Below are 25,316 nucleotides of genomic sequence, written 5' to 3' on the forward strand. Positions count from 1 at the left end.
CGCCTTCCGTTTTCCGTCGAGGACGGAGAGGAGACACGGGGAAACGTCCGTCAGCGCCCAAGAGAAGAAAAGTTCAAGCCTCCCCGCGCGCTAAAGACCTTTTAAGGCACGCTCTCACAGGCAGCACGCGACGGGAAGTTGACTGCGCGACCGAGTGGAATTAGTCCGACCCTAGTCAGACAGGTTGGGTTCTATAGACCAAAGTCTTTTTTTGTTTGATGATATTACCTTTCTCCCGATCACTTTTTATCCGATTTTAGGCTACTGCTATTTCGATGTTACGTACACGTCATCATCAGGCCACTTCGACTTCGATTTGGTAAACACTAAAAGTCACATCGCATATTATTAAGATTTACTAAAAATTTACTAAAAAACACTATTAAAACACTCGTGGGTGCACCAGTCGCCGGGTTTTAGTGTTTACCAAATCGAAGTCGAAGTGGCCTGTTGATGATGTGAACGTAACATCGAAATAGCTATAGCCTAAAATCGGATAACAAGTGATCGGGAGAAAGGTAATATCATCAAACAAAATGCAGCCCGATAAAAAGAAGTTCAACTTTAAATCAAAGTCTTTTTCTTCAAATGCAGAAAAAGACGGAGGAAAATGATGGAAGAATAATTTCCAATTTCTAACATTCACCATCATCTGAGATGAGTCCGCGTCGCATCACGAAAATCTTCGACACCAGGCAGTTTTAAAATCATCGCACCATCGCGCCGCGTGGTGCCAGCGCGGAACGCGCACTAACGCCTACAAACCTAAGTGGATACTTCACGCATTGCGCAATGCGTGAAGTATCCACTTAGGTTTGTAGGCGTTGGTGCGCGTTCCGCGCTGGCAGCACCTTGCTCCGCAGCGTACTATAAACTTGCCCACATTTAATATGTCAGAGTATTAACATCTTGGCAATTTGGACCGCGTTGAACAGGAAGGAACCAAGCCACATCCGCTATTTCCAAATTTTATTGGGCACTTCAATTTTTTACATGAAAACGGATTTGCGGATTTTCGTGCAAATTTCAGTGAATTTTCTCCTTTGTGCCAAGCAAATTGCTCAAAAATTCCAAAGGAATCCGCACAAACGTCATCTCGTAAAAATATTAAATTGTCCAGTTAAATTTGGCAATAGCTAACGTGGCTTGGTTCCTTTCTGTTAAACGTGGTCCATTCGACATCAAATTCGAAATCAGTGACTCAAAAAACATCCGTTACGAAACTTTGGTGATCTTTCTGTCATTAACCGACTTATCTCTTCCTATTAGCGGCTCTGGTGCTTGCACTAGAGCTGCTATTCCGGACGGTCCCAGCTGGGGAGTATCAATGCAGCATGTTACATTGTAGAGACCGCGCGTTGGTTGATGGGAATCGGCGCCATTTTCGGCTATGTTCCTTGTCATGACTTTATTTTATTGCATACTGTTTTATTGTTAGTCAATGCTATGTTGTGTATTGTATTTTTGGAATCATGGTGATACAGTCAATAATTCAAAACTTGTTTGTGCTTTTATCTCGTAATGGAAAAAATGTACTTTACGTTCAAAATTTGAAAATTTGAATTTTAAAGTTTTCGCGGTTAAGGAAGCTTTAACCACTGGGTTGGAGCTTCCTAGTTAATTACTCGATATCAGCTGATAGCAAACAAAGGTTACCAGGGAAACCGTAAACGTCTAACAACTATCGTGGCCATTGGGGCGATTATTGAAATGATATCGACTGTATGTCGCCGCTTACGACAGGACATAGCCCTATCTTAACTGTGTAATATATCGCAATTCGATATTGTTTTGATTTTTAAAAGGAGCAATTCATTCATACAGTTCCGATTAGTTTTGGCGAACGGGCCTTAACCTACGGCACTCGGCTCATGGGAATTTTTTAACTTGTCCTGGACGGACTCGTCAGTAGCGCCTCGTTCTTCGTTGTGTGTGTGATTTCGTGAAGAAGTTTCTATGGCAATTTGCTTTTATTTGTGAGCTGTTTTTTCCATTCCGGGAACATATTTATTGAAAACGGCGACTTTTTCAACAGTCCTATTTTTATCTACAACATCTAAGTGGCCCTTCATAATCATTTAATTTTGGCCCCTGGCCAGAAAAAGGTTCGGAAATTGCAGTGATTTTGCCGAAAATGCTGAAGTAAGTAAATTTGGGCATTTTTTTTCCTTCTTCAAACTCTGTGGAGAAGCACTTCTCCTCCAGTACATCTATTTTTTTACTTATCTCTCGCAAGGTACATTTACAGAAGGTGTGTTCCAGTATTAACAGTTCAGATTCGTGGTTTTTTTATTATAACGCTTATTTCGGAAAGCAATTATTACATTGTTCAATTCTACTGACTTTCAACACTCGATTATACTCCCGGCAAATTCTGCAGCAGCGTTTCAAATGTTGACTCTAATGCTTCCAACAGCCATCCGATGTCTAAGGGTTTATCCCTAGATTTAGGGATTTTCCGGAATTTCCAGGGATTTAGGGATTTTTCAGGAAATCTAGGGATTTTTTTTTTGATGAGGTAAAGTTACCAAAAATCAACTTTTTAACCTCAATTCTAGCTTCGACAATCGAAAACATTTTTTCATCTATATTTTGTAGGCCTTTTTGGCAACACTATTTTCCCGCAAATAAGCCGGAAATTAAAACGATTGCGTCCTTCGATGTACTTGACATTCAACTGCATTCAACCTGTTAATAATAAGAAATCAACTAATATTCTTTCATTTTATTGGTCTGGATTAGCACTGCTTTCAGAGAGCGCCAAAATTCAAACGAGCCAATCAGATTTAAATATTGCAAATCGCTACATCGAATGACATCATGATTCTTCGTTAAAAATGGCGCTTTTTGCAAAATCTAGGGATTTTTTAAGTATATTTGAGCAAATCTGGGGATTTAGGGATTTTTAGCGAAATCTAGGCATTTTTTTCTTCCCCGCTAGGGATTTAATATCGGAAGACTGGCTTCCAGTATCGTAGCGTTGATCGTCGCTGATGTCGAAATGGAACCTAATGCCGGACTTACTGTAACACCTCCATTCCTCAATTCCGGTGAGGAATACGTCTCTACCCTTAACTCAATATAAATATACAAATTGATAAGTGAGTGCTTTAGTCTCCTGAAAACAGAATTGCGAAACTTAAAATTGGAGAAAAATGATGAGTAAATGAAAAAATGGAACCAATTGATGGGATATGTCGCATGCCATTCTGACACAAAATATGGCGTCTATCGAATCACCTTAACTAAATAAAATAACCAAATTTTCAACTCTCAATTTATCAACTATCAACTATCAAATTTCAAACTATCAAAATTTCCAACAATGACAAAAATGATTGTAATATACCTATAATGTAATGAAATATACACGCTCTAATCATTTCATTTGTATTACCTTTATGTTATGTACCTACATGTTATACTATTTTTATAATAAATTTTGCCAACATGCTTTTCAATTCAGTCTACAACATTTCATTCCGACGTGGCAATAATGATTTATAATTCCCCTAATCCATTAAAATGAATTACAATAGTAATGCCGCATTATAATGTCGTATTATACATCGCAACGATTCATGTCCTACTGATTATTGATTATTGTAAGATGAATTCTGTTTTCTCTGATTGTATGTTTCATACGTGCGAAGCAAGTACGGGTCACTAGAAACGTGGTTCGTACGGGTGGCTGATGAAATTGATCTTCGAATACCTTTTGATGAGCTAGGGAAATGGAACCATCTGCATCTCATGGACAATAAATAGTTGCCGTAATTAAGGTCATCCCGTGATTAAGGTGCCGTGATTTAAGTCATAAATTCTTCATCTAATTCTTGATTCATCTCCAAAATGTCTGCTAAAGCTTTCATGCGCTTCTCCTTGTATGCATGAATGAGCAAATTGGGTCTCGAACAAGCGGACACTTTTTGAAAATTCAGATGATTCTGGACAATATCGTACAGAAGTCCACGAGCTGCAGATAGAACCATTACCTCTAGCTCATCAAAAGTTATTCGAAGATCATTCAACAACCTCTTTGACAAGTTGCAAAAACTTTTCGTTAACAACAGTGTCACACGGTACTAGGAATATTTACTATTTAACGAACCTTATATTTCCCTGACTCAGTCCTAAATTATAGAAGTATGCGTTACTTTTCCAGCAATCCAAAAAAACAATTATACAAAAAACCAATACCTACACTTTCAGATATAAAAATGCAAATTTTTTGCAGCCTCGCTAAACGACTTATCAACCAGAGATTTTTTAGGAAGCGGACCTCCAAAGAGCTTTCAAAATTAAAAGTATACAACAAGTGATAATGCCATGTATTCGCCATATCAAAGCCCAATACACATTTATACACCGGCTACGTAAATCTGCTAAGTTACAAAACATGAATCGACAGTTGTCGGATTGTACATCAATGACAAAATGTGTCTAGGCCCTCATTCTTGACTACAACTACTGCCCCCAGAGCCGCTCTCCGACGCCAATGCGTTGGAGCTTCCTGCTTGTTTTGATTTCTGGACCCTACTGCCGTTCTAAGCAAGAACGCCGTATGAACATTCGAGAGTTGCAAAGGCCCAATGTATATGTATTTTTGAAAAAAAAAATATTCGTATTTTTCCTTGAAAGTTTCAGACGTTATTGACAAAATTGTTAACAAAATTGTCTACATAAATTGAAGAAAATATTCAGTTTTCTTAGTAAATTAGGTTTTTATTGAAGGAAATATGGCATCGTCCAAAGGCTTACACGGTGTTTTTCCTAAGCACGGCAGCCTAGAGTCCCTTTATAGAGAGAGTCCAGACAACGCGGCTCATGGATGTCACAAACCGGAATAAAGATTACATAAATAGGACGATTTTTGTAATCTCTGATCAACCCATTCCCGTATTCCTACCTCCGTTCCCTCTCTCGTTCCATTTTTCCATTTGTTCATTGTCGTACTCTGGTCCATTCCAGTTCAAAATCTTTGCAATTTGTGAAACAGTAATCTGTATTCCCGTTTGTGACACTGTGAAGGCCTTAAATACGGGAATCAATCAGAAATGGAATTGCACTGTCTTTACTCTCAGTATAAAGGGACTCTACGGCCGCCTAGTGCGTCGGCCCGTCGCGCGCCTAAGTTGCCGCAGCGCACACCCCGTGAAAGCGTTCCTCCGCGAAACCGCGCGCCTAGACCGGGGGCAATAATTTATAGATCCGCAGGTGCCGTCGCCTCCGCCTCTGGAGCACGAGAGTTCATTACATTTTACGTGCTCGTTAATGGAAGAAACAGAAAAGGCTCGTAGCTCCCACCACCAATTCATCAATTAGGTTAGGATCAATCTAACAAATTTCACCCTGATAGGCTCCGTAAGCCCGCTTCCAGAGCAGATATATCCTTGGGCCCAATTCGAAAAAGGCGGCCGAAAGGAAGATATGAAGGATACGAAAAATCGGAATTCTCTGGGAAATATTTTATGCGATTTCACGAAGAAAAATCCATTTAAGGACATCCTGTTTCATGCAACCTGGACTTAAAAAACGGAATCAAAGACAATATTTTGGGAATTGACGAGGCATTGCCACGAAGAGAACCAAAACGCCTGCAATTTCGTATGTATGCAATAAGGACATCACTCGAGCACGAATAGTCGCATCCATCCATTGCTAATAAATGAGGTGATTCAATGGCCGGTGGATTGTGAGTCAGAACGGCATGCGATACATCGCATCGATTAGTCCCATATATTCAGCCATTCTTATTGATTTATAAGATTGCATTCCTGTGGTCTTCATACTTAGGAGTTTGGTCACCAAAGATAAACCGAGTCAGCGTGAGAAAAATGTTCACCTGTGCCGTAGTATCGTTTTTAAAGCGTGAAGCTGAAACAAACGCAAAGAGCCATGCACAAAGTGGCCCATTTTTGGGCCCTCGAAATTGGGGTCGAAGTGAGGTTTTTTTTCATCCTTAGGGTGACCCTTTACACATACTAAAATTTCAGATTGAGTATACGCACCGTTTTCGAGTTATGGGGGGGCAAAGTCCCCGATTTTCACCCATTTTTGCAGGTGTTTTAATGTCGAACTCCGGCTGTTACGAGGTACCAGATCTAGATATTGAAGCGCGGTTTGCGGTGATTTGTTCAGCTATTCCTGTAGTATTTTTCCACATCTTTCACAAAGCCCCAAATGGTTTTTCGGGGGGCGGGGAGGGGGGCTTTATTCATACTATCATGACCGTTAGCGCATCTTACTGACTTTACTTTGTTCTCTTCTCTCCACGCCGCGGTCACGATGGTATTTTCTGTTGGGGATTTTTCTTCTTCTTTACATTATTTTACCAATTTTAATGTCCTCCCCCTCTTTTCCCCTTTTTACCCCCTCCCCCGCAATCCAAACACTTCCTCTCAAGTGCTTCTTCCTGTAAGGCAGATATGACGGGGTCATATGTTGGGGATTATTTTTCTTTCTTTACGATTGATAAACTTTGACCCAACTTACTTCTCCCTTACAGGGGTAAGAGCCCCCCTTACCCCTGTATTATCCCCCCCCCCTGCCCGCTCCACTTTACTTGAAGTATTTTGCTCCCTCCGCAGCAGAAATGACGATGTTTCCTGTGAAGAATTGTATCTTATTCATATTTTTCACGTTTCTCTTTCCACTTCTATGTTTGATTTATTCTTTCCTAGGTACATTCTCTTCCACTTTCTCTTCGCGTGACTATATTACTCCCACAAAAAAGTAGTAAAAAGTAGAAGAAAAGTGAAAAGTAAAGAGAACGAGGCAAAAGAGGGATGAACAAGGGGAAGGGGAAGAGGAGAAGAGGGGGAATAATGGAGAAGAGTAGGAGGGTGGCTCCCATGTTTTCAGTATTTCAGTACCTAAACATAAGTAAAACATTATTTGCCAGAAACATCCCATTCTGCTGCGGAAGGAGCAAAATACTTCAAGTAAATTGGAGCGGGCAGGGGGGGGGATAATATAGGGGCAAAGGGGGCCCTTACCCCTGTAAGGGAGAAGTAAGTTGGGTCAAAGTTTATCAATCGTAAAGAAAGAAAAATAATCCCCAACATATGACCCCGTCATATCTGCCTTACAGGAAGAAGCACTTGAGAGGAAGTGTTTGGATTGCGGGGGAGGGGGTAAAAAGGGGAAAAGAGGGGGAGGACATTAAAATTGGTAAAATAATGTAAAGAAGAAGAAAAATCCCCAACAGAAAATACCATCGTGACCGCGGCGTGGAGAGAAGAGAACAAAGTAAAGTCAGTAAGATGCGCTAACGGTCATGATAGTATGAATAAAGCCCCCCTCCCCGCCCCCCGAAAAACCATTTGGGGCTTTGTGAAAGATGTGGAAAAATACTACAGGAATAGCTGAACAAATCACCGCAAACCGCGCTTCAATATCTAGATCTGGTACCTCGTAACAGCCGGAGTTCGACATTAAAACACCTGCAAAAATGGGTGAAAATCGGGGACTTTGCCCCCCCATAACTCGAAAACGGTGCGTATACTCAATCTGAAATTTTAGTATGTGTAAAGGGTCACCCTAAGGATGAAAAAAAACCTCACTTCGACCCCAATTTCGAGGGCCCAAAAATGGGCCGTTTTTGGCCCTTTTTGTGCATGGCTCTTTCTTACGCATTTCGTGAAGTTAGGAGTGCATTTCAAACTTTGCCAATGCGCTCATCGCGCTTTTTGAGACATTTACTGATAGAAACAACTCTTATTTTTGCTCCAGCAAAATTGCAACGAACCCATTGGCTAAACACGTAGATGAAATTGATACGGCATATCGCAAGTCTTTCTGACTTAAAATCCTTCGGCCATCGAATCACCCTAAGAGAAAAAGAGAGAGGGAATGCATCGAGTATCAAATGGACGTATTTCTGTCAAACGGAACTATGTGCATTACTTTATGAGCCCTGGGACCTATAAGAATACATGCATACCAGGGCTCACGTCATAATGCACATAGTTCCGTTTGATAGAAATACGTCCAAATGACGCAGTCACTATGTTAGTCCCGTACGGAGTGATGCTCAAAGAGTTCTTCCACCAATCAACTAACGAGCACGCCTCTTGCTTGCACAAAACTTGTTTCTCTCACTAAAATCAATCCAAACACTCCTTCGTTTAGATTTCTTCCTGTGCAACATTTTTTTACACCGCGGCACGTTCTTCTCCGTTGAATAATGAAAACCGCAAGGTACATTTACGACCAGATCAGTAAGACTTACGATCACCATCCCCACAACCTCGACGTGACGTTAAAAACGAATCCCCATGATCTCAGAAATTTCGGTCGCAACGAGACGTCGCTCCCCGCACGGTGCATGATAGTTGTCTCGCGCGATCATTAGCAAATTAGATTGTTTTCGCTCCCAACTTCGACGCGGGAGCGTCTAACTTCGCATCCGATCTGGTGGCGTTGATTTAATTTATTCGCCGCCGCCGCCGCTTCGTGGAACTCGAGATACACAGGATATCGAGCGGTTAATCCAATGAACCTCCTTCTAATTGACGTGCGCTTTTCCTTTCGAGTAGCTGGGAAATCCTGCTTCGATTCGAAATTACACGTGCTCTATCCGGTTCACACTGAGGTTTCTTGAGCGAATTTGTGACTTTTGGTGGGCTTTTATACGCTTCAAAGTGACAATTGAGCGTGTTTATGCTGAAAAGAAATATCTTCACACAACCTTGTGCACAAACCTCTTCTCACGCATAAGTACGTCCAATTTTAGGCGAAGAAATGACGTCTTTGTCGAAAATGGTCGGTGTCAAAGTTGTGACTTTTTATGCGCTTTTATACGCTTCAAAGTGACATTCGGACGTATCATGCTGCGTAACTATGTTGTACGCAAATCCTCATGCACCTAACTTCTTTGCGGATAAATACGTCCAATTTTAGGCGGGAATTTCGGATACGCTTCATAGTGATAGTTATACGTATTCACATAGGATATCGAGTAGGTAATCCAATGAGCCTCCCTTCTAATTGACGTGCGCTTTTCCTTTCGAGTGGCTGGGAAATCCTGCTTCGATTCGAAATTACATGTGCTCCATCCGGTTCACATTGAGGTTTCTTGAGCGAATTTGTGACTTTTGGTGGGCTTTTATGCGCTGCAACAAAGCTGTGACATTTGGGCGTATTTACGCTTAAAGGAAACTGTGCTCCACGCAAAATCTATGCACATTTGTAGTTCCTTTTAGCACGTGCGTTCATAGAGAGTGTGTAGACGGCTTGTTCATAATGGGCGTCATCTCAAAGTTCCTTTCAGCATATATACGTCCGATTTTAGGCTAGAAAATGACATATTTTCTGAAAATGGTCAGTGTCAAAATTGTGACTTTTGGTGCGCTTTTATACGCTCCAAAGTGACATTTGGACGTATTTATGTTAAAAAGAACTATATTGCACGCAAACTCTGTGCACATAGTTCTTTTTAGCATGAATACGTCCGATTTTAGGCTAGAAAACGACATATTTGTTAAAAATGGTCTATGTCAAAATTGTGACTTTTGGTGGGCTTTTACACGCTTCAGAATGACAAATGGACATGATTACGCTTAAAAAAAACTATGCTGCAATCAAATCCTACGCAAGAACTACCTTTTAGCATATAGGTGCCCAATTGTGGGCGAGAAATTAACAAATTCGTCGATAATAGTCAGTGTCAAAATCGTGCTCAAGAAGACAGTACCTACACATAGTGCTGAATCGTATAGCATGAGAGCAAGGCATCTTATTTTTTACCCAACCATGCTTTCTGACCAATCTCGTTAAATGGCGATCATTTTTACTTTCATATTGCACCATAGTAGACGCAGTAGGAGCTAAAAATTTTGCAAGTTTCCCCACCCTCCTAATGGTTGCTATTTTTATAGTTAGTCGAAAACCAAAACAGAACTGTAACGCTTTGCGGCAGGAAGGTGAATGAAATTTAGCAGGATACAACGCCCTTGCGAATCTCCGGCCGTGTAGGTAGCATCACGTGGCGGTTAATGCCAAAAAAGACCCATGCGTGTCGCGCGTGTCAAATTTGACGTGGATTACGCGCGGTTGTGAATATAAAAAAGCGTTCTGACCTCGCGGCCGCCCTGAAATATTTCCCGACCCCCCCCCCCCCCTCACCCCCCTCCCTCCGGGGCCCCGAACTCAAAAAGTAGTCATAAATCCAAACGACGGATCGCCGCGGGCCACGTGTGTTAACGGCGGAATGAAGCTCATGAAAAATTATGTGCGGCAAAACAAATACGCCTTCTCAACGTGTCAGATTTTAAATTTGTTCCGGGCTTTGATGGATGTCGAGATAAAGAGCACGAGTCAGTGATTCCTAAAATTCACTTCCGAAGCTCTGCCGCGCTAGGTAAAAACGGCGTATGATCATTCCACTGTTGCCAAAGCTCCGTCAATGCAACGAGAAAGAAAGGAGTGTTTGCATTTGGGCATCTTGGAAATTTTTTGATGACGTCAGGTCGGCACTAAGCGACTCTTACTCATCGATTTTATTAAGAAATTCACGTAATAAGGCTGGTTTTTTAGGAGAAAATATCGCATTCGAGTGCAGTTTCGATATCAGTATCGGATGCGATGTTTGCTTTCTGAAAAAACCACGGCTTTATGTACGTTGAATTTCTTATTTAAATGTACGTGATGCTTTAGTCTCCTGACAACAGATTGCGATCTCAAAATTGGAGAAAAAACCTCAAGATGCAAACACATGCCTTTGTATTCTCTATGACGTCAATGCAACACAGTAGATTTTGTAGGGTTAACCGACCTACCTGCAGACACGTGTTTTGTGCGGGTCAAAATGAGACTTTTTTGCTCTCTGATAAGTTTTTTCAAAATGTTTCCCTGGTCTGAACTAAAACCCCCCAAAATTTTGGAAAAATCGTCGTTTTTTCTTATATGGTAACGATTAAAGGCCCAAGCACACCTGCAAGTTACAAGCGCTTCTTGAAAGTGAAACACCGATAGGCAAGGGCGATTTCGATAGCTCGACGTCGAGCGATCGAAATCCTGGTTTTTCTATTGGCGTTTCACCTCCAACAAGCGCTTGTAACTCGCAAGTGTATCTGGGCCTTTAGGACCAATACTCATGAAAAAAGCTGCTTCTAATAATATTTAGCGCAAAATCCATCCGTGGCCTGAAAGTACCAAAACCTTAGAAGAGGTTTTCACCGAGTTGTATCCAAACTTTTTGAATTTATTTTACTGGGTATTCCAGCCATGGTTTAATTTAGCACTGAGCACTAACGCCTACAAACCTAAGGGGATACTTCACGCATTGCGCAATGCGTGAAGTATCCCCTTAGGTTTGTAGGCGTTACTGCGCGTTCCGCGCTGGCGCGCCGCAGCGTGATATAAACTTGTCCACATTTAATATGTCTGAGTACTAAAATCATTGGCAATTTGGACCGCGTTAAACAGAAAGGAACCAAGCCGAAACCGCTATTGCCAAATTTAATTTGACACTTTACTTTTGTACATGAAAACGGATGTGCAGATTTTCGTGCAAATTTCAGTGAATTTCACTGAGAATATGAGTTCTGGTCCATAATCGTCGCCAAAATTTTGAAAAAAGAAAAAAAATTATGATTTTACCCAAAAACTTGATAAATTGTAGCTCCGGCTGTAAGCTTTTTTGGAGGAAAAAATCTTTCTACGGGAAAAAAATCTCATTTTGAACCATAAAAAAGGCTTTTCCAGTCTGGCCGCTTATCTTTTAGACACCCTGTATAATAATTAAAAAAGCTATAATTATTTTTCCTTAAAATTTTAACTTAATCTGCAAAAAGTTGCTCATGATATTCTCTGAAAATTTCATAAAAAATGTTTGCAAGTTTTCTAGAAAATACAAATTTCATCAGAAGGAATTTGGCAACATTTGAGCAATACTTAATGGCGTTCTTCGAGTACAAGAATGACACAAGTCAACTCGGGTCATTTCAGCGTGAGCTGAGACTTTTTTAAACGCCTTTCTCTCTCTATCACGGGCAAAAACATGATTGAGAATAATATCATTCCGTCCTGCGAGACTGGAAAAAAATGAAGAGAGCAAACAACGGAAAATCCGCTGAGCTCTGGGAGAAATTGAGCTTTTGATCGGGAAACTGACGGGCGTCATTTTTCAAACCAATGTTGAAATTAACTTTTGGATAGATGTGAGATTGAGGATCAAAACAGCCTCTCCGATTCCTGATCTTTGTTTCGAGCTATCGCATATAAATTTGCCAGTCAGGAATTTTCTTCCTTAGTTTAAAATCCTTCATTTTTTGCCAATTAGCGACAAAAAATATATATTATTGTAGTACGTCGCGAGAAATACAAAATAATGAAAAACACATCCTGCAAGTGTTGTATATTTTCAGGTAGGTAGGTTCACACCTCTTATAATTTTTCAAATTCATGGAATTTTCCCTTCCGTAATTTTTCATTTTTGCAGTGACACATCCTTTTAATCCATTGCAAGGATCCATTTCCAAAGTTGTACCGCTTAATTTCCTCGGAATTGGCAGAAATTGTCCTTTTTATGGTGCGATGTTGAATGTCTCCATAAATCTCTCTAAATTACAATATAAACCAGGTGAGTCTTCCTGAGGTGAGGAGCTTCTTAAGAATACGGCTCTAGGACATTGATATTTTGTTCGCGATATACGTTCATCAAAAAAGAGAGGCGCATTGGAGATGTTGCATGTGTGAGGAATTTGCGGTTTGACTATTGATTCTTACGTAAAAGTTTGCGAGAAACACAATTTTAACAATCAGCTCGCTGTTTAAAAAACAACTATGAATAAAACCCTGTGAACTGAATTTAGCTGAATGAGCGGATCCAATTTTAAGGCGCCTTGATGCAACTATTCGTGTTTCGCGAATGTCCATGTTGCATATGCACACAATTGAAGGCGTTACCAGATGCGCCCTTTCCAACCGTTCGACTCCCCCGATGTAACATGTACTATACTACATGCCCTTTTGCCTTATGGGTAATGACGCCATTCTGGTACACCCGGGAAAATTGGATTTTTTTCTGCATCTGGTATTCGTAAAAGTTTTCGTGAAATGTTTTGCTTTTAAGCATAACAATCTCGCACGGACGTATTACCTGGTTAAAGTATTTTAGGGCCTCCTTATGCTTTAAATACTTATATCCGAGGCAGTACTTTCAGATCGATTTGAAAATATTACGAACAGTCACGTGATCTCTTCATTTTAGTGACGTATTACTGTGCTACTTTGTGATTGGTTCATTTTCTTGGCGCAGCATCGACACGTCAGCTGTTTGCGGCATTGAGCGGAAGGTTTAAGGTTATGTCATGGACCAAGAGAATGAATAAGGACCCCCAACTCCAGTTAGCGGAGACATTAGCGCTGCCTATATTTTCATCCATGGCCGATGTCACCGCCGGCCGGCCGGTCCCTCTCTTCTCCGCGACCCGCGCTTCCCAGTTCCTCTCCCCACTGCTGAACTCCTCTTCACGCGGCCCCGCTCCCCCGCGACCTGCGCGCCCTACCTCGCGGCGTCGCGACGCCGCTGTCCGCTAGATCGCGTTGACGCACCAGCTTTAGAGGTTCCGCCGCTCTTTCCCGTCGTCTGATTTACAGTGCATCCTTTATGTTTCCATTCACCACCAACTTAAATTCATCACAAAGTGCTTGTGGAATGTTTCAGATTTTCGCGGTCGATCTGAAGTTTTGAAGGGTTTTGCGGTTAAAGACTCCCACTTTAAATTCCATCTTCGTCAGTCTTCGGGTACATAAGTTGGTAGTAATATGCTTTGTCAAAGAAGCGCCCTCCAACGCTTGGGCGTTGGAACTGCTTGTTTCTTTTCGAATACTACGAATCTCCAGTGAGTTTGCAGGTGAGAGCTGAATGCGCAGATCAAATTTTAAGGCGCCTTCATGCAACTATTCGTGCTTCACGGATGTCCATGTTGCATATACACTCATTTGAAGGCGTTTTTCTTTCCGAATACCATACGAATTGATAGGGACTATGCAGGTAAGAACTGAGTCAGGAGATCCGATATTAAGGCGCCTTGATGCAACTATTCGTACTTCGTGGATGTCCATGTTGTATATACACACAATGGAGATGCTGTATGTGTGAGGAATTTGCGATTTGAAAGTTGATTTTCATGTAAAAGTTCGCGAGAAACACGATGGTGCCACTGGTTTTCTCTGAAATCAACTCCCCAGCTCAAAAAAGCTCTCAAGTTGAGGCCAAAATGGAGGGGATATCCCACGCTATCCTGAGAGTCCACCTCTACATCAAGACAAACTCTCCATGCAAAGATAGGGAGCAAATACATTGACAGGGCTGCCACTTTATTTGGGGACTCCAAAACTGAAAACATGGCAACCCTGCTAATGTATTTGCTCCCTATCTTTGCATGGAGAGTTTGTCTTGATGTAGAGGTGGACTCTCAGGATAGCGTGGGATATCCCCTCCATTTTGGCCTCAACTTGAGAGCTTTTTTTGAGCTTGGGAGTTGATTTCAGAGAAAACCAGTGGCACCATCGTGTTTCTCGCGAACTTTTACATAAGAATCAACAGTCAAATCGCAAATCCCTCACACATGCAACATCTCAATTCTTGATATTGCCATCATTACTACCAATATGAAAAACTCATATTGTAGGCGCACTGTCGCCCGAAAGGAATATCATTTTGATCTAATGGAGGTTGGTAGTAAACTAATCAAATTCACTCGCGGAAATTCGACTAAATATCGTGGAAACAGCTTTCGACTAAAAGAATCGCGTTTGGAAAACATCCAGCGGAGCTCAAACAACACCGAGGACCAAAATGTTTAACTGCTCTCTTCGGCGACACGGCAGTTTAGGAGTTGCGTCACCGAATTTCCCGATCCGTGCATACATACAAAAAGGGAGTGACAATATCAGAACGAGTATCGTAATGATTTAAGAGCGAGTCATCATTATTCTCACGCGACTGTAAGCAGCCTCCCGGCCCATTTCCATGCGGTGCTTCGACAAAAGTGTTCCCCTGTGCTTTCGAGAGCTTTCTTCACCGGGTCGCAGGCCGTCATGTCTTTCTTATGCATCTGACAGTCGCTTTTCCGCCTATGAAAGTCTTCCGCCCCCGAAACTCATAAATTCCTACTCCGGCCACCTTTTCTCGCCGGAAATGCGGGAATACTTAAAAAGGGGCGTAATTCAAATCGAACGTGACGCTGTGACGTCTCGGTGGAGCTGCCGCCGTTTCATCCGAGAATATCCTTTTACCGCCGTCGTGTAAGAAAAAAACGCCGAAAGATTCAACGCTGCCAAATTAATTCTAACTGATGTTATACACTGGAAAAAAAAACACATTGGATCTAGAGTCCAGACTCTTAAAAACATCAACAAGAAAAAATACTCTTGATTCAATCAGATTTCAGCTAAAATCAAGAACCAAGCCTCTTAATTTCAGCGGATTTCCTTTTGATTTAAGCTTAAATTGATTGAATCAAGAGTCCATTTTCTTGTCAATGTTTTCAAGAGTCTGGACTCTAGATCCAATGTGTTTTTTTCCCAGTGAATATCCACTGGAAAACTTACGGATTTTTTTACTTGATGTGTGAAATACACACCGACACAAATTTTGTGTTCATTTTGGTACAGTTTGCGCTGAATTCAGCGCGGAAAACAACAAAGAGACTGAGAACATGCATTCCTCTGCTTACGACGATGGTGTTTTTGAACCCATTTTTGAACACATGAAGTGCATAATTTTGTTTAAAATGGGCATGGTTTTCCTGCTTAGCTGCTGTGCGATTTTGCCAGATGTTTGAGATCTGATTTGTGCGAAAATGATTTTGTGCGGCAACGATAATCGGAAAAATTACCACAAATGTACTTTGTGCGGAAAAGATATTCTGCCGACCAATAGGCAGGTTACGCAATTCACAAGCACCATCAAGTTTTTTCAACAAAAGTTTCACTTAAAACACGGTTGAAACAAACAGTTTTTCACTTTAAGTCATAAGTACGAAAAAAATGATTTTGCAGAGGGTCAAGTCAAAACTCCCGATTCAGGAAAAATCAGAGTTCACTAAAGTCAAATCAATCACTAACCTCATTCTAAAATATTTTTTTTTACGATGGAAGAATTTTTTCTGCGTGCTGAATTTTTCATAGCCTGGTCAATACATGCATGCGGTTCAATGCCTTATTTTACCCATAAGAATTATGCATTTTTTGCGAGCGACTAAGTTGATATATAAGACTAAAAATTCTGATTTTTCCTTCATGGTGGATATTTCTGTTTTTCTAATGGTAGTCTCCCGGACTTTCCGTTCGAAGTGTCTGGATCCGCTCATGAATATATCAAAACATTTCAAGGAGAGATATCTGACAACATGGGAATTTTTATGCGGCGTTCTTTAACATCACGTCAGTTTCCATGAAAAAAGTGTAGATTTGAAAACTCTGCATCCGTGGGCTCGGCAAAGGAGGCTAATCGTGAGAAAAATGCGCCTTTGTGTCACCGGCACTTGAGAATACTGGGAAAGGCGGGGGCATTGTGGTAGCTCCTTTCAATTCAGTGCATGCGCTTTTCTCTCGTTCATGCGAGGAAAAACCTCAAAATCCTACGCACAATCACTGTTCTGTGCGATAGCTTCACATTTGATCTTTTCTCGCTGGCTCACCATCAAAAGCCTACACGGTTTTGAATAACAGGAAGGAACTTACTTTCGCGTTAGATGTTGCCGGTCGTTTATTACATTACTCTGTCCAAATGGAAAGGGACCTAAGTACTTTGCCGTGGTAGCGGAGAGAGCCGTAAGTGCAAAAATGAAGTTTTGAGAAAATAGGCTCACTCAAGTCTGAGCGAATTTTATTGTAAGGAACAGAGACGGATCCAGCAATTTGGCAACACCGGATTTCTATTAAACCTATGTTAAATAATCGATTCTTGTTGGAGCACCTGGCCCCTCAAAAAATCGATACATTTCCATAGGTTTAAATGGAGAAAAACAATGTTGCCAATTTGCTGTATCCGCCAATGTGTAAGAAGACTCCGTTCTTCGTTAAATTTCGACCAATTATCATCCAAAAGATTCTTAGAAATTGTTTCAAATGATTAAGAATTGACCAATTTTATTTCAATTAATGAGAGTAATATCCATTTCCAAACTAGGTTAGTGTTACGCACTGACAGCCGTACTGCCGTGCTAAGGAAGAACGCCGTGGACCTCCAGACGTTGCCAAATTTCCTTCGGAAAAACGCGAATTTACTGAGAAAATTGTGAATATCTTTTACTACAATTTTCAAACAAATTCTTACGCAATTTAATCAAGACTATCTGAGAGTATCAAGAACAAACATGCGAAAATTTCGAAAATGCGAAAAGTTTTATCAAGGGAATTTGGCAACTCTCGAATAATCATACGGAATTCTTCCTTATCACAGCAGCGTAAGTGTTATTTTCTGCATTTTTTCGTGATTGCGTTTGGGACATACGACAAACACATTTTCAGGTTGAAAATTGGCACAAAAGGACAGCATTTTACTCAAAAACACTATTTATACTGGCTCTCTGGAGCAACAAAATCTTTCAGTTGCCAGAAGAAGTATAACTTTCCAACTATATAAGAATGAATGCTTCATACAGCCATTATTAGAATGGAGATCCCGTGGTAAAAATTGGCAGTAGAATCTGTGTTCCAAAATACCATAGACCTACAGCCGCTGTAAGATTTCCAATAGCTTCTACAGCCGGCTACACAATTTCTTATAGCCTTTTATAGCCGATGGCGACTAAGCAACAGCCGGCGATAAAGTGTATGCTAAACGTTACTAATTACGGATGCTAGGACTTAGTGAGTTTTTGGACGTACCGCTCTCTTTTTGGGCCGTAGTATCTTGATTTATTTTGCGAGGAAAGCTCCGTACTTTTGAAGGATGCCTGCCATTCCTAACATGTTGGAGCGCCTGCAATTTGTATGATACTGTGCAATACCTCTGGTGTGAAATAGTTGCTTCAAGCGCCGTGGTACGCTGCGGCGCGGCGCGGCGGGGGGCAGCCAGCGCGAAACGCGCATTGGCGCCTTCAAACCTAACAGGGATACTTCACGCATTGCGCAATGCGTGAAGTATCCCTGTTAGGTTTGAAGGCGCCAGTGCGCCGCCGCTCCGCTTTGTGTTAGGCTCTAATATTTAATCTCGTGGAGTCAGCGTTTTTCAACTCATGACTTTGAAATGTTTGCACACTCTGTATGGATTATTCTCATTTTAATTGATGAAAAAAAAATATGTAGTAAAGGAAAATATAATGTGCGTTTTGTAAATATTAAGGTGATTCCGTACAAACTTAAGGATTTACAAAGCACACGAATTTCTACACAATTTCTTGTAACCTTTTATAGCCGATGGCGAAAAAGCAACAGCCAGACGATAAAGTGTAAAGCCCGGCGATAGGAACTATAGCCCGGCTGTATAATTATTTATCGCTTCGTGTGGCCCGGCCGTATAATTTTTTCCATTTTCTACAGCCAGCCATAGGCGGTTCTAGACCTTCGTGCTTGGGGGTGCCCAGAGGTGGAAAACGTCGGAGACCAGCTCCGAAGGGGACGGTCGCTTAGGGGAGGCCTAAGTTTCGGCCCTCAAGTTTCATCCCTTTCCTACCCTCCTTTCTCTTTTTCTATCCTTCCTTTCTACTTAAATACCAATAAATTCAATTTAGAACATTTTTAGCAAAACTACAATCTTACCACAAAAAAACAGTAGAATATTTGTAAAACACGGCTATCAATATTAATTCTGTTTAAAACGAAACATTTTCAATTAATTGCTGGGATTTTTTCTCAGTGTGAGCGAATACAGAATCTTTAAAAGTAGTAATTTCACGGTTCCGATAACCGTACTTAATTTTTGCTTGGGGGTGCCCGGCACCCACTGGCACCCCCGTAGAACCGCCTATGCAGCCAGCTATGATTTTCTATCGCCTTCTTCAGTCGGCTATAAGAACCCCCATGTTATTTTAAAACGCAGCTTCTATCGCCAATTTTTACCAGGGATTGTTTTTCCAGATTAAAATAGGACCAATTAAGCACGAAGATTTTTCTCAGAATAGAGATAATGAATGTCAATAATACTGCGTGGATCTTCCTCTATAAATACAAGTACTATACTGCCGTGCTGAGGAAGAACGCCGCATGAGCAACTGTGTGTTGACAGATTTCCTCTCAAAAAATTTTTATTTTTAAGGAAAGTTATGAATATTTTCCTTGACATTTTCAGACTAATTAGATCAAATCACGAATGAAACTCTCTGAAAATCGGAAGAAAAATGATGCTAAATATTCACGATTTTCGTGATTTATATCGAAGAAAATTTGGGATCGCCTAAAGGCTCATACGGCATTTTTCCTGAGCACGGCAGTATAACTGGACGTATTTCTATCAAACGGAACTAAGCGCCAATTTGAGTTCCTTTTGAGGAATTTAGAATCCCGGATACCGCGTTCTTTCAAACGGACCTAAGCGCCATGGAAAAGCATTGCGCGTGTAGGACGGAATAAGCCGGAAGCCCGATTCTGCCAAGCCCCCCTCTACCTTCCTCACCCTATGGCGCTTAGGTCCGTTTGATAGAAATACGTCCAACTCAGGGAAATATTTTATAAAAGCCAGCCAGGTGTATTCCTTGATGAGCGACTCAATCAATTTTAATTCAAGGCATATCATCGCACCATAAAAAATATACGATACGTTTTTTGCCCGATTAAAAGAAAAAGTAACAAAAGCTCAGCGAGGCGCCATTAAAAAATATTTCATCACAAAAAAGGGACAAATTTCCCGCCGTCAGTGTTTACACACGCGGCGCCCGCTGATTTCCATATCATATCCTTAATCTTTTCCACCTAACACCTCAACCTTTAAACCCTTATCGAGGGCTAACAGCCCCTCCTCGCTCTTCAGCCCTATCTTTATTTAATGCGGTGCCTTTTTTCCTCTCTCCCATTCAATTATACGGGGCCGGGCGGCTCAAATCTTGCTACCATTTTTTCCTCTCGCTTTGTAAATGTCCCTGAAATCCGTCGGTTTCCTTTGCACCCGACAGTCTCCCTTCGAATGAAAATAAAACCCGAGGGAAGCTTTGATCTTTGAACAAGGTTGCCACGCCAAGCTGACTGTCAAATTCATAGTCGTCATTAACAGCTATTTCTCTGGGAGAGACTCTTAAAGCTTACATTGGACTGCTCTGCCGTGCTAAGGAAAAACGCCGTATGAACATTCGAGAGTTGCAAAATTTCTCAGGATAAAACATGTATTTTTGAGGAAAGTTATGCTTATTTTTCCTTAATATTTTCAGCTAAATCAGATTAAATTGCGAAAAAAAAAATATATGAAAAATTGGAAGAAAAACAATTTGTGGTGAACAATTTTTTTAATAGATTCGTTTTTAGTGAAGGACAAATGGCAACGTCGGAAGGCTCATGCGGCGTTTTCCCTTAGCACGGCAGTGCAGTAACGAAGCGTGAATGGTCGATTATCGATATTTTCCCATTGAAGCTATGGTGAAGAATCGATTATTAAGTCCCGAAAGTAAAATCTTCCACCATTGCCAAAATACCAGTGGAGGGTCTATTGTCTCTGGTTCAAATGGCGCACCGGCTCAACGACAAGATGGCGAAGAGAGACCTAACATATTAAGAATAAATTAATTTGTGATACCTTTACTTAATGCTTCCGATGTCAAAACAGTGAGGACGATAATTATTTTTCTATTTATTTCATAAGCGGTATACTGAAGTTTTCTCAAAATTGATAGTTGAAATTTGGTGAGCAAGTTCTTTCATCTCACGATGCTCATTTTCTTCGGGGAACTTAAAAACGCGCCTAAACAGAAAACATCTGTGCGCTTCTCTAATACAAATGTACTTGATTTTTTCGCTTTTTTTTAATGTTAAAGGAATTTACTTCCATGAAAAGGCGCGCGGTGGGCAAGGTACGAATTTCAGAAAAAACCCACAACTTTGATGGGCTCCAGCGTCAAAAAAGAGGTTTTTAGAGAGGCTTGTAGCGAAAATAAACTTATTAATTTGACCTTGAAAATTAATTCCTAAGGTCTGGCGCCTTCATTCCTCCGAACATCCTGCAGAACTCCTCTTTAATTTCTTAATCAAATTTATGACCCTGATGGACGTCATTTCATCAGTAGGAGTTTATTCGCATTTTATGATAGGCGTGCTCAAAAGGTTGAGTCTCACACACAAATAGCGAAGCATCAATTAATTTTCGCACTAGCACGCACGGAAACAACCCAAAAACCCACCAGAGCACACACAGGCGACGCCGCACAACGGATAGAGCCAGTAAGAAAAATCGGCCAAAATTTGGAAACTGTAAACGCTCATAACTCCGTTTATACAAAACTTTGAAGTTCTAAGAGTGGTTCCATCGGTTTTCTCATGAAATTGTCTTCAAGAGGCACCCCTTAAAGTTTAAAATGCGACAAAATAAAATTTGCAGTTTTGCTAAAAAATTTCATGTCCGACCTCTCTAATTGACTCGATCCACTGTGTGCCGACAGAGAGGGAAAATGGTCTCTTCGGCAGCTTTATTGACACGCCCTCTAAAAGCGTTTTAACGGGGGAGAATAAATTTTATCGCAGTTTTTGGCGTCAAATATTTTAAGACAGTTTATATTACGGTCCGCCCATCAGCGATTTCGGAAATAGTTCGGCAATACTGTTGCATTTTATGGGGCCCTGATCTCCGATCGACACGGCGGACGAATCTGTTGTGCTCTCCGACTCCGAGAGTGAGTTTATGTACGACTTTAAAATGGAGCTTTTACGAAATCAAGCGATCAACTTTGGATATTGACGAGATAAAGTTTTATGCACACTTAGTTGTCCCAGTTTCTGATAAGTTTTGTTTATGTTGTCGTATATGTGTTGCTTTAACTTCACTTTGTTCACGACTCGGTATCAGGAGTTTGATGGCTTTGACAATGGTCCTCCGCGAGCAATGCTTGAAAAGAGAAGAGCTCAATTTGCAAATGGGGCGATTTGTGTCTCTCGAAAAACAATACACAAATCATGATAAATAAATGGCGGATAACGAAAAATGAGCAAAAAATGGAAACATTACTAAATCTGGGGGAGTAAAATGTTTTTAAGGTACAAATTGTCGTCTCCCGGACGAAGGAATATAACTACATTTCGATGTTGCCAAATTTTTCCTCGCAAATTGCATTTTTACATGGAGAAACCTGGATATTTTTAACTGAAAATTTCACTGATTCTTCTCATGATCTCATGCAAAAATCAGGCAAATTTTTGACAAAAATTGCAAAGGTGATTGGATACTTTTATCTGAAAATTTCACTGATTTTTCTCATGATCTCATACAAAAATCAGACACATTTTGGACAAAAATTGCAAAGGTGATTGGATACTTTTGACTGAAAATTTCACTGATTTTTCACACGATCTCATGCAAAAATCAGACACATTTTGGACAAAAATTGCAAAGGTACATCCTTGTAAAAAATCGGAGTCAATTTTGCAACCTTGGCCTGGAGTTACGCTCCTTCGTGCAAGAAACGACAAAATATGCAAAATGGTTCTCTCGCGGGCAGAAAGTTTTCATTTTTTATTTTTAATGCAAATTACAAACATTCATCTCTCACCTCTGGAAGTTTGCGAAATACTCAACGTATTCTGCGTAACATTATGATGAGAATACGTGTGCTGTCGTTCTTAAATTTTGCCCTGTCAAATAGTCCATTCTGAGCTGCGGCAGCGAACAGTCAGATACCCAAAAAACCACTTTTCCGCACCAGAAAATCACGCAGGTCGTGGGCAGCACGTAATGACATTGTTGAAAATTAAGCCTACTTAATTTAACTGGACACTCGGCCAACTGTCACGTGTTGCGTCCGAGGATATCCAAGGGAGCAACCCCCCCCCCCCCCCCCACCCCACCGGCCAAATGATACGTGATTCATTCGTCGCGACGGTGGGTCGCATTCAAATTTTGCGGCTCCTGCTGGGACCGTGTCCAGCTTGATTGTAATTTGACCTCATCATCTAGAATTCATTAGGCTCTATTCAGTATTCATCCGGCAAAAATATTCCTCCGAAAATCTAGATCAGCGCCCCCACTGGAGCCACTGGTTACCGATGTGGGCGATGTCTTTGGCAAATTGGTGCAGTGGAGTGTCCTGCTTTGCCATAAATCGGTTGGACGCATTTAAATCAGAAGGAAATATATACATCTTGGCATGAGCCCTGAGATACATATGAGTACATATATGTCAAGGCTCATGTAAAAATATATATGGTTCATTTTTATTTAAATGAGTCTGATTGAGCTACAAAAAAAGTCGGTTACATTTTTTTTTTTTTTTATTTAGATCTTGTGTAGTGGCCCATTTTGAGTTTTTATGGGTTGAGATCCTTTGTCCATTTCGATTACATACGAGTATGTGACCGCCGAATTTATAGTTGGGCTAAGAAGACTTGAATTGAGGATGAACTAAGAAGTTGTAATCAATATTTTAAAACTTCACTGGAGGCCCAAGCTACATCAGTGAGGCCACCCGAAAAACACATATTTATAGTAAAATTAACAAATAACATTGGAGCAATACACACCAAGAAAAAACTTCGTGCATTGGACCCGAAGTTGAGGTCATATGGATCTCTGAAGTTTTTGGATCACGCATCCGACAACTTGAGGTCCAACAGCCGAAGTTCGGGTCAGACTTCTGAAGTACTTTGGTATATACCGAAGGGTTCAGGTCACACATCTTAAGTACTCCGGTACACTCCGAGAGCTTCAGATGTCTGACCCGAACTTTGGCAGTTGGACTTCAGATGCGTGATCCGAAAACTTTCAGAGATCTATATGACCTCAACTTTGGGTCCCATGCACGAAGTTTTTTTCTCCGTGCAGTTAACAACAAACTATATGTTTTTTTGAAAACACTCTGTGCTGTTAATTGTGAGAGACATGGAGCAGTACACGTCACTTTCAATGCGAGTAACGGCTGCGCGCCTTCAATTTAGCGCATATGCATCACGGACCTTCTCGGATCACGAATAGTGGTATCTAGGCGTTGACATCATCGTGACATCCAGAGATACATTGACACAGTGTTTTAACAACGACAGTGTGCTTTGTATTGTCAATGAGAGTCCCTCGAATCGTTCTCTACGTTAAAATTTGAAGAGAGCACATCTGAAGTTTTTTGACACTTCAGATCTTGTCTGGAAGCTCATTGAATTCTAATAGAAAGAACATGGTGTTTCAGTGGGGCACTTTCAGCACACTTCCCTTATTGTTAACCTCAATTATCTAGCTCTCCAATGGGCCTGTTGCAAACTTTTGCTAGAGCAAAAATAAGAGTTGTTTCTTATAGATAATGCCTCAAAAATCACGATGAGCGCATTGGCAAAGTCTGAAATGCACTCATAACTTCACAATCTGCGTAAGAAATTTGCGTTTTTTTAAGCTTCCCGCTTCAAAAACGATACTACGGCACAGGTGAACATTTTGTTAGAGGAGTCGCTCCATCGTCGGCGATATTCATCATGGCCGACGCTTGCGCGCAGTTCCGCGCGTAATTCGAGGAGAGTTCAAGGTCAATCAATTCGGGCGTGGAAAATATGAACGTTAACACGCCGATTGTTATCTGGTCTAATTCAGTTCAGGTGTTATCTCGTCCCATCACACGTGTTTTGGCGGATTGGCGTCGGCCATGATGAGTATTGCCGACGATGGAACGACTCCTCTTACAAAATGTTCACCTGTGCCGTAGTATCGTTTTTGAAGCGGGAAGCTCAAAAAACCGCAAATTTCTTACGCAGACTGTGAAGTTATGAGTGCATTTCAGACTTTGCCGATGCGCTCATCGTGATTTTTGAGGCATTATCTATAAGAAACAACTCTTATTTTTGCTCTAGCAAAAGTTTGCAACAGGCCCATTGATGAACACGTGGCTTGCTTTTCAAGGGAGAAGCGATAGGATTTTGTCTCACGACCCGATCACTTGGACATTTGTTACGATTAGATGTATGAAATGAGTGGGATACGAGGCTTAAAATAAAATTGAATACTGGAACATTTTGACTGGTAATGGCTTAAACAGGATATCATGCAACGACGAAAACACAAAATATAATCAAATGAAAACTCATACAAGGGACATGGAAAAAATAACTGATGAAAGATATTAAAGAAAAAAAAGGAAAAAAAAAACTATAGCAAAGAAATAAATCCCGATGACATTTTCGCATTTTCACGTTCAATTGTAAATTTCTGCGTAATTCAATCCCAACTTTTCAATTATGAGTTT

The sequence above is a fragment of the Bemisia tabaci genome, chromosome 8, assembly GCF_918797505.1.
Source record: "Bemisia tabaci chromosome 8, PGI_BMITA_v3".
NCBI classification, from domain to species: domain Eukaryota; kingdom Metazoa; phylum Arthropoda; class Insecta; order Hemiptera; family Aleyrodidae; genus Bemisia; species Bemisia tabaci.